The sequence below is a fragment of the Sturnira hondurensis genome, unplaced genomic scaffold (assembly GCF_014824575.4).
Source record: "Sturnira hondurensis isolate 20B ecotype Veracruz unplaced genomic scaffold, ASM1482457v3 Scaffold0019006, whole genome shotgun sequence".
Classification (NCBI taxonomy): domain Eukaryota; kingdom Metazoa; phylum Chordata; class Mammalia; order Chiroptera; family Phyllostomidae; genus Sturnira; species Sturnira hondurensis.
In genome coordinates, this window is record NW_028091637.1 from 9172070 (window position 1) to 9181240 (window position 9171).

The 9171-nt window shown below is 39.4% G+C and overlaps 1 long non-coding RNA gene across 1 annotated transcript; it reads right to left on the bottom strand.

The window, feature by feature from the left end:
* Positions 1 to 823: 823 nt before the first annotated feature.
* On the bottom strand, positions 824 to 8646 carry LOC119004020 (uncharacterized). The gene is made up of 3 exons (XR_005070095.1): positions 8511 to 8646; positions 2824 to 2826; positions 824 to 835 (listed from the first exon to the last, which is right to left on the bottom strand). It is a non-coding gene; the product is annotated as an uncharacterized LOC119004020 (long non-coding RNA).
* Between the last annotated feature and the right edge of the window lie 525 nt (positions 8647 to 9171).

Genomic DNA, 9171 nt, shown 5'->3' on the forward strand with positions numbered 1-9171 from the left:
TGACCACTTGCGCACTGCCTGCTTTCTAACTTTTAGGGGTGCTCCCGGGACGCCCGCCAAATGCACAATGCTGGAACCGAGACCTCGGAGCCAAAATCAGATCAAATGGGATGAGCACTATGGGGGAAGAACAAACTTTCCTCTACCCTCTAGGTTCTTTTGGCTGGTCTAATAATCAAATAAAGCAGGAGATCGATTAGCGAGAGAAAATCACCAAAGTTAACACCTTACATATGTATGGGAGCCTCACATTAAATGAGAGGTTCGGACATAGAAAGGGGGATCAGGTATACAAGACACCCTCAGCTAGGGATGAGAGAAGGTGCCTTGGGTGCTCCAAAGGGTCTTTGCAGGTTGATTAGAAGAGCAGATGCTTAGTAAATAGAAGTTTGTCCTGCCCTATAGACAGGTCAAGAGGGGCCATCTCTGATACTCATTATGGGCAAGGCCTCTAATTCACGTTCTTCTAGGTAGTTAAGGGAGGAGCAGGGGTTTCTCTTGACATGACAGCGAACGTTGCTTTTACCTCAAAACAATCTGCAGACCATGAAGGCACATCTTGGGGTGACTCATTCTGAACCCCCACAGCAGTCAAAAGGATCCAAAGTGGAATGGCAGTGAGTAGAAGCCCCGATATTAGGGAGAAGCGAGAGAAACATGGGGAAGCCCAACTCCACCCTCCATGCCAGGGGTTCCTAGCACAGAAGGGACTAAGAGATGAACCTCAATGGTCAGAAGCTGAATTGACCCTGAAACAAGATGGAGATCGGGGAGGCAAAGAGATGCAGCAGGTTCCCCTGGCTGGTTCCCCCTTGGCCATCGGTTTCATTTTGGACTGTCCCAGGCCAATTTGTTGCTGTGACGTGCTGTCCCACCGCAGGACCCAGTCACTCTGCCCCTGGGTGGCAGGCTGATGATGGCAACAGCCTGCTCCTCACTCACCTCCAGACTGCAGGGCAGATGCCAGAGGTGGCTTTTGAGTTTCTTCTTCCAGCCCTCCCTGTGGTTAGGAGACACACCCCAGCATCCTTCCAACTGATTTCCCCTTTTCATCAAAGGCAGAGGTTCCTGGACTTGTTTCTCCTTGGAGTCACCTAGAAATCCTTAAAGGGTGGCTCTCACCCTCAGGCATTCTGATTTAATTAGTCTGGGGTGCAAGCTTGGCACCAGAATTTTTAAAACTCCTCAGATAATTCTAATGAGCAGCAAAGTTTGGGAACCACCAGTCTGAATACCTAAACTAGCCAATCAGACAGTAACAAGAGTTCGTTTTAAGTCTACAACACAGTTTTGAATGGGCAGGAGACTACCCTAAACTGAGTTGGTGCACAGGAACCAGGGAGACCCCAATGGCTCTGCATAAGGAAATACAGGACCATCATCCTTTATTCAGAAATCCAAAAGACTTCGAAAGTTTTTCAAAACTCAAAGGCAACGAAACCTGACCTGTCTTGAACTTACTTGGTGGCGAGACTCAACTATTTAATAGCCTTTATTCATCCCACTTAGTGAGAGTATTCATGCGTTTTGCCAGGAAAATATTAATGTGTTTAATTATAGGGTGCTTTCTCAGACTCTGCTGAAGGTTGTTACATAATACCCAGTATGTGTACCTTTCCACACTCTGAAAATTTCTGAATTCAGAAAACAATTGTGTGACCCCACAGCTGTATGATAAGGGNCAAAAGACTTTGAAAGTTTTTCAAAACTCAAGGGCAACAAAACCTAACCTGACTTGAACTTACTTGGTGGCGAGACTCAACTATTTAATAGCCTTTATTCATCCCACTTAGTGTGAGTATTCATGCGTTTTGCCAGGAAAATATTAATGTGTTTAATTATAGGGTGCTTTCTCAGACTCTGCTGAAGGTTGTTACATAATACCCAGTATGTGTACCTTTCCACACTCTGAAAATTTCTGAATTCAGAAAACAATTGTGTGACCCCACAGCTGTATGATAAGGGAATGTAGACTTACAAAAAGAATTTGTTTTATTGCTCCTTAGATATAAAAATCAGAGAGCAAAAGAAAAGGAGAGAAGAAACTAAAATGACCAAACAACATGGCCTTGTGTGACTCATATAAAAATGCCCCCATCTGAGTGGATTAATTGGAGAAAAGGAACACCTCCAAGTCAACACAGCTCTTCTCTAGGGCTCACAGCTTGAGAAGCAGACCACAGGCCGGACTGACCCGCACTCGCTGCTCTTGGCCAGACTCTTGGGTGCAGTGCACGACCTACANAAGAAGAGGATAGAAGAAACTAAAATGACCAAACAACATGGCCTTGTGTGACTCATATAAAAATGCCCCCATCTGAGTGGATTAATTGGAGAAAAGGAACACCTCCAAGTCAACACAGCTCTTCTCTAGGGCTCACAGCTTGAGAAGCAGACCACAGGCCGGACTGACCCGCACTCGCTGCTCTTGGCCAGACTCTTGGGTGCAGTGCACGACCTACACAACCAGACAGGGGGCCTGGCCAAGCAGCTGTGTCAGCCCCTGAAACCTGAGGTATAGAAATGGGCAAAGATTTTTCTAGGCATAGGATGTCTAATATTCAATTTTTTGTCATCTCTATTAAGGAAATAACCATGTTTCTGCCACCAAACCGTGAGCATAGTTGATCACACAAAAGTTTGTGGGTAAAGTGCACAGTTTGGAGATAAAGCACGTACGTGCAAGGGGTGACGTGCATGAGATGCTGTGCGTGCCCAGGATGGCAGGTGCAGGAGAGCCGGCATTCATAAGATAAGGCACTGGACTTTCCACAGACTACTAAACAGGCTTCAGACTAATTTCATTCAACTATTAAAAAGCACTGTCTTCTATGAGTGACCCCAGCCAATGTGTGGGCTGGAAAAGCATTTCACTGAAAATTTAAAAACTATATTTACATGGTAAATATAGTATGTACCATCTCAGGTAAGCCTTACCACAATCCTAGGAGAGGAAAGGAAGCTAGGAGCTATTAAGTCATTTGCTCAAGCAAAAGGAGTTAAAAAGTAGCTAAGCCAGTTATTCAGCCCAGATCTTTCTGACGCCAAAGCCAACGCTCAGCAACACTACACTGTGCCTCTCCCATTGCAACCGTAGCAGCACCTGGCATGGTGCCTGGCTCCTGTGTGCTCAAAGGCCACCTCAGCATTATTTGTCTGCAAGGGTGGTTTCCATTACCCACGCTCTTGTGCTTGTGGAACACACCGCGAGAACTTCAGCCAATCAGGACACAGAAGTCCCCTAACTTATGGCCTGCTACACATAGAGCCATTTGCTTAAACTCCTATTAGAACTCAGCAACCAAAATGCACTAGTGATGGATATGACACATAATAAGCAACATATATAAATTGAATATATAAATGTCCTGCTGTTAGTGACTGTGGCAGAGACCACGGATTGTCTATGGCAACAGCTAACTATGCATCAAAAATGTGTCCTCCCCAAAGGGGCTTCCGCGATGCTAGTTATATTCTGTTTCTGGATCTAGAGGTGGTCACGTAGGTATATTAAGTTTATAAGAATGCATTGGGCTGCCCTGGCCAGGTTGGTTAGAGTGTCATCACATACACCAAAAGGTTGCAGGTTCAATTCCCTGTCAGGGCATATGCCTGGGTTGGAATAGAATAAGGAGCCCAGCAATAAATCCTTGTTTACATATATATACATACACACACACACATACACATACATATTAACTATATATATATATGTGTGTGTATATATATATAGTTAATTAATCTATGACAATGAGTCAAGAACATGCAATGAGTTAAAGACAAGTCTTTTCAATAAGTGGTGTTGGCAAAACTGGACAGATGCATTCAAGAACAATTAAATTGGACCATTTTCTTACACCATACACAAGAATAAACTCAAAATGGATTAAAGACTTAAATGTTAGACATGAGACCATAAGACTCCTAGAAGAAAACATAAGCAAAAATTCTTTGACATTGCTCTTAGCAATATCTTTTTTGATATACCTATTCAAGCAAGGAAGNATAGTTAATTAATCTATGACAATGAGTCAAGAACATGCAATGAATTAAAGACTTTTCAATAAGTGGTGTTGGCAAAACTGGACAGATGCATTCAAGAACAATTAAATTGGACCATTTTCTTACACCATACACAAGAATAAACTCAAAATGGATTAAAGACTTAAATGTTAGACATGAGACCATAAGACTCCTAGAAGAAAACATAAGCAAAAATTCTTTGACATTGCTCTTAGCAATATCTTTTTTGATATACCTATTCAAGCAAGGAAGACATTTTTTTGTTAAATGTATAGCAGAATTCACCAGTAGAGTTCTCTGGATCTGGAGTTTGGGGAGAAGGCTTCTAAATATGAATTAAGTTTCGTTAATAGACATAGGACTCTTCAGTTGCCCTATTTCTTCTTAGATGAGTTTTGGTGATTTTTTTTCTTTCAAGGAATTGTTACACGTCATCTATGTTATTGAATTTATGTGCACTGAATTATTCACAGTTTTTCCTTATTATCCTTTTAAAGGCTGCAAAATCTAAATGGCATTCCCTCTTTTATCCCTGACATTGGTGATTTGTGTCTCCTTTCTTTTTTTACTTCACAATATAGCTACAGGTATTTAAATTTCATTGTTTTTTTCAAAAAAATATATTTTTGTTTCATTGATCTTTCTCTATTTTTCCATTTTCTTTTTCATTGATTTTTCTCTATTTTTACCATTATTTCTTTTCTCAGCTTGTTTTGAGTTTATTTTAGTCTTCTTTTATTAGAAGCTTAAGTTGGAAATTTAGATTGTATATTTGAGTCTTCTCTTCTTTTTTAATATTTGCATTTAATGTCACAGATTTTCATCTAAACACTACATGAGCTATATCTACCAATTTTGATGTTTTATTTTCATTTTCATCAAATACTCTAAACATTTTCTAATTTACCTTCAGATTTCTTCTTTGACCCATAGATTATTTGAAAGTATGTGCTTAATTTCCAAATATTGGGTGATTGCTCAAATGCCTTCCATTATTGATTTCTAGTTTAATTTCAATGAAGTCAGAGTTCATACTTGTTTTAGTTCTTTTCTTTTTTTTTTAATACTTTATTTATTTATCTTTTAGAGAGGAAGGGAAGGAGAGGAGAGAAATATCAATGTATGGTTGCTTCTTGTGCATCCCCTGCTGGGGACTGGCCTGCAACCCAGGCATGTGCCCTGACTGGGAATCGAACCTCGATCGTGTAGTTCGCAGGCCCGCACTCAATCCACTGAGCTGCACCAGCCAGGGCTATTTTAGTTCTTTTCAAGTTGCTAAAGATTGTTTTATGTTGCAGAATATGGTTGTCATGATGGATGCTCTGTATGCTTCTAAAATGAATGTGCATTCTCCTATTACTGGGAAAAGTGTTTTATAAATGTCAATTAGGTCAAGTTGGTTGATTGTGTTTTTTCGGTCTTCTATACCCTTATTGATTCTCTCTTTACTTTTTCAGCCAATTAGTGAGTGAGGAGTGTTGAAGTCTTCAACTATAATTGGATTTGTTTATTTCTCCTTGCACTTCTACCTTGTCTAGTCTGACTCTGACACTCTGTTCTTAGGTAGACATACATCAAGAATTGTTTTGTCTTCTTGGAAAACTGACCCTTCATCACCGTGTAATGTCCCTGATTTACCTGATAATTCTCTTTGCTCTGAAGTCTGTTCTATCTGAAATAATGTAGCTATTCCAACTTTCTTAAGCATTAACATGGTATACCTTTCTCATTTCTTTATTTTTAACCTATCTGTGCCTTTATATCTGAGGTGATTTCTTATAAATAACTAGAGTTGGGTCTTGTTTTTACTTTAAATCTGCTTTGACAATTTCGGTCTTTTAATTGGTGTATTTAGACCATTCAAATTTAAAGTGATTATTGATATAAATGAATTAATATGTACCATATTTGTAACTTTGTTTTTTGCACATTAATTTGGTGACTTTCTTATTTGTTTTTTTCTTTTCTTACTTTTCTCTGCCTAATATGGTTTTAGTTGAGCATTTAAATAAATTTATATAATGTTCTCACCTCTGTTATCAACTATAATTCTTTTTAAAATTTTTAGTGTTTATCCTTCAGTTTGCAATTTTCATTTACAAGTAATCCAAGTCCACTTTCAAATCACACTATACTGCTTCACAGGTAATGGAAGTATCTTATAATAGAGTATTTTCAATTTCTCCTTCTCGTTCCTAATAACATGGTTGCCATTAATTTGCATGTCCATAATTAACCATCCATTATATTGTTGCTATTATTGTTTTGAACAAACTAGTATCTTAGATCAATCAAGAATAAGAAAAATAGAAGACTTCATTTTACTTTTATAATTTTTCCTGTAACATTCTCCTTCCTTTATGTGGAGCCAAGTTTCTTTTCTCTTTTTCTTTTTTTTCTTTTTGAGCCAAGTTTCTTTTAACATTCCTTGCAAGACATTGACTGGCAACCAGTTCTCCAAATTTTTTTATCTGAAAAGCCTTTATTATTCCTTTACTTTTCAAAAATAATTTCACAGGATACAAAAGTGTAAGTGGGTGGTTTTTTTCTTTCAATACTTTAAACATTTTACTTCACTCTCTCCGTGTTTGCACGGCTTCTAATGAGAAGTCTGACATCATTCTTATCCTTATTTGCATATGCAGGTAAGGCAGGTTTCTTCCTTGGATTTTCTCTTTGTCTTGATTTTTTGCAGTGTCGTGACGACATACTTAGGTAGCCTGTTTTAGTGTTTACCCTAGTTGCTGTTCTCTAAGCTTCATGAATCTGTGGTTCATGTCTGTCCTTAATTTTAGAACATTCTCAGTCATTATTTATCTTGATTTACTGTCATCGACAATGATGTACATAGGTGTGGTCTTTCTAGCATTTATCCTGCTTCTTGTTCTTGAAGCTTCCTGGATTGGTGATTTGGTGTCTGGTGCTAATTTGGGGAAATTCTCAGTCTTTGTTGTTTCAAATATTCTTCAGCTCCTTTCCTTCTTTTCCTTCTTGTGTTCTCATTTCATATATGTTACACCTTTTGTAATTGTCCCACAGATTGTGGATTTTCTGTTCCATTTTTTTCTTCTTTTTTCTCTTTCCAGTTTGGGAAGTTTCCGTTGACATATCTCCAAGCTCACTGATGTTTTTCTTTCTTATTTTTCTTTATTCTCCATTTTATTTATTTAGTTGTTTAAATGTTCTTTACTGATTTATTTATTCATTTACTTTGTTTGGAAGGGGTGAGGGATGTTCCCCAAAGTCCTTTTTTTAACATTATATTTTATTGACTATGCTATTACAATTGTTCCAAATTTTCCCCCTTTGCCCCCCTCCACCCAGCATCCCCTACTTCCTCAGGTAATTCCCACCCCATGGTCCATGCCCATGGGTCATGCATATAAGTTCTTTGGCTACTTTACTTCCTATACTGTACTTTAGATCCCCATGGCTATTCTTTAACTACCTATTTGTACTTCTTCAACCTCTCACCTCTTCACTCACTCCCCACTCTCCCCTATCTCTTGCAACCATGGAATTGTTCTCCATGTCTACGATTCTGTCTTTGTTGTTCTTATTTGCTTAGCTTGTTTTTTAGATTCAATTGTTGATAGATATGTAGTTATTAATTTTATTGTTCATAGTTTTGATTTTCTTCTTTTTCTTAGATAAGTCCCTTTAACATTCCATATAATAATGGCTTGGGGATGATGAACTCCTTTAATTTCTTCTTGTCTGGGAAACTCTTTATCTGTCCTTAAATTCTAAATGATATCTTTGCTGGGCAGCGTGATCTAGGCTGTAGGTCCCTGCTTTTCATGACTTTGACTATTTCTTGCCGATCACTTCTAGCCTGCATATTTTCTTTTAAGAAGTTAGCTGAGTGTCCTATAGGAAATCCCCTATTTTTCTCTTGCTGCTTTTAAGATTCTCTCTTTATCTTTAGATTTTGGCATTCTGATTATGAAGTGTCTTGGAATGGGCCTCTTTGCATCCATCTTGTTTGGGACTCTCTGTGCGTCCTGGACTTGCATGTCTATTTCCATCACCAAATTAGGGGAAGTTTTATTTCATTATTATTTTCAAGCATAATTCCAATTTCCTGCTCTTTCCCTTCTCCTTCTAGCACACCTATGATGCAAATGTTGGAACAGTTGAAGTTGTCCAAGAAGCTGCTTACACTATCCTTATTTTGGGGGGGTATGGGCAAGAATTTTCTTCTTCTTCTTGTTCTGATTGGTTATTTTTGCTTTGATATGTTCCAAGTTATTGGCTTGATTCTCAGCTTCATCCACTCCACTGTTGTTTCTCTGTAAATTGTTCTTTATTTCACTTAGTGTATCCTTCATTTCTGACTTGATCATTTTTCATGCTGTGACGTCCTCACTAAGTTCCTTGAGCATCCTTGTAACCAGTGTTTTGAACTCTTCACCTGATGGATTCCTTCTCTCCATTTTGTTTAGCTCTTTTTCCAGAATCTTGATCTGTTCTTTCATTTGAGCCACGTTTCTTTGTCTCCTCATTTTGTCAGCCTCCCAGTGTTTGTTTCTATGTATTAGCTAGAGCTGCTACAACTCACTGTCTTGATAGCATGGTCTAATGTAGTTGGTATCCTATTGGGTCCAGTGGGACAGCCTCCCCTACCACCCAAGCTGGGTGGGCTGAGTGCACCCTCTTCTTGTAGTTGAGCCTCTTGTAGTGGATCCTCCACCCTCTATAGAGGATCAGCTGTGCAGGGGCAGTGTGATGGTGCCCTACTGTGGTCTGTAGCTGTCCACTGGATGTCCAGGCTCTGGGGTTACCCAGGAGGTGCAGGCCAAGGTCAGCTGTCACTTGTGTTCTTCCCAGGACCACCCTGCATGAGCTATAAAGCAATCTGAGATGGCTGCTATTGTGCTGTGCTTGGAGATTCCCAGGCAAAGCCAAGCTGTGAATCTAGGCTGCTGTTCCTAGTACAAGGCCTGAGGCCACTTAGCAAAAAGTATGGGGGCTAGGGGCTCACTGAGGCTGGGTGTCCTTGTTTGATAGGATTTAGGAAGTTTGAAGCATAATCCAAGACCAGCCATTCATATGGAAAAGTCATGGTTAACAGTTTGGGGGGAACTATAGATTGGGTGGGATGGAGTCTCAAGGTAGGCAAACAGTGTTAGCCAAGTTTATGGAGTC